The 1,449-nt window shown below is 36.9% G+C and overlaps 1 long non-coding RNA gene across 1 annotated transcript; it reads right to left on the bottom strand.

Moving 5' to 3' along the window:
* Positions 1 to 235: 235 nt before the first annotated feature.
* On the bottom strand, positions 236 to 1,364 carry LOC110444242. Its single transcript, XR_002462222.1, has 3 exons — positions 978 to 1,364; positions 545 to 687; positions 236 to 324 (listed from the first exon to the last, which is right to left on the bottom strand). It is a non-coding gene; the product is annotated as an uncharacterized LOC110444242 (long non-coding RNA).
* Between the last annotated feature and the right edge of the window lie 85 nt (positions 1,365 to 1,449).

Here is a 1,449-nt window from a genome sequence, read left to right as displayed (position 1 = left end):
TAGATAATATAGGTCATTATAACCTGTATTATTAGTGTCTCTGCTAAGGATCGTGCCCAGAAACTCGGGCTTTCTTTACTGTACAAGACAGAATATCTCGTCTGCCGAGTCGGAAGGAAGCTGGCGGTATTTTATCTTTCTTCTAGGTCAATAGCAATGCATTTGTGTGGTCGGGTGGCGCAGTGGATAACGCACTCGCCTTTCATCAAGACGGCCGGGGATCGATTACCCGATCGGAGTTGAAAAGGTAAGGGGTCACCTACCTAACCAAGTGGGTTCTTCTCCGGGTACTCCACTTTCCTCCCAAATTAAGACTCTTCCGTGCTATCAGGTGCCAACAAGAGCGATTATTCTAAATTAATATATATTGTTTCGCAATTGTTGTAAAAAAATGCATAAAGTTAATTTTTGTAACAAGAAAGCTTGCCTATAAAACAGCAATGAGAACTTTAGCAATGAATCACGATAAGATTTTGTAAAATACTTTTTAATTCAGTATATTATTTCATCCTACAATTCTCAACACAAAATATTCTACAATTACCTGTGATTCCGGTAATGGCTGGAGCTGGAAACCATGTAGCAGTTATCTTCTTTGTTTTTTTGTTTTTTTTCACAAATCTTTTTATGACCCCCATGACCCCAAATAACGAATCCAACATTATTTATCTTCTTCATCGCAATCACCTAATACAGAGAAAAGAAATAATGGCATGTTTAACTGTTCAAAGCTACTATACCTGCATACATTACAATACGAAAATATGACGGATTAGGCTTATGCCAAGTCTTATCAGGACAAAATTGACTGTACAAAAGTTTATTTTTATCAACCACCACACACAAAAATCATTGATTTGTCATGACATTTGTCAATCCATCAATATAAAATGTTATTTCTTTAGTTCTCTTTACGTAGCGCAAATATAAAGTTGTTTTCCTTGTTTTCCACAGACGAATTGGAAATATGGACTTACGTGTACGGGAAAGGGTACTGCTAGGAGGGGGATTCCCGGTCTTGTTTGTTTGTTACGTCATAGTTATTTGTCTTTCTGCTTAAGCTACACGTAAAGCAAACATGTAGGGCGCAATGCAAACATGTTAACTATTGGTTTGTCATCATTGCGTTTCTCCAAATATCAAAATGATTAATTTATTGTTGATGATCTGGCTTTTTTATGATATCACCTTTTCTTTCACTCAAAACGGGTTGAGATTTCGAATGATTCAATGTTTCCGTTGAAACACGAATATTTCTTTTAAGTTGCTAATTTTCTGTGTTTTCGTAAGGTGGTAAGCGTATCATCATCGGTAACAAGTGATAAACGCACTTACGCAAAGCAAATATGCGTAAGTGCGACCTTCCCCTTGGACCGTTGATGTAAGCGTATATCAATGTTGTTACTCTCAGGTTGTAGTATCATTCCATACTGAGTTCTCAGTCACAAT

This window comes from Mizuhopecten yessoensis, unplaced genomic scaffold (assembly GCF_002113885.1).
Source record: "Mizuhopecten yessoensis strain PY_sf001 unplaced genomic scaffold, ASM211388v2 hete_36071320, whole genome shotgun sequence".
Lineage (NCBI taxonomy): Eukaryota > Metazoa > Mollusca > Bivalvia > Pectinida > Pectinidae > Mizuhopecten > Mizuhopecten yessoensis.
Note: the sequence above shows the minus strand (reverse complement) of the source record. Positions and strands in the feature narration are given on the sequence as shown.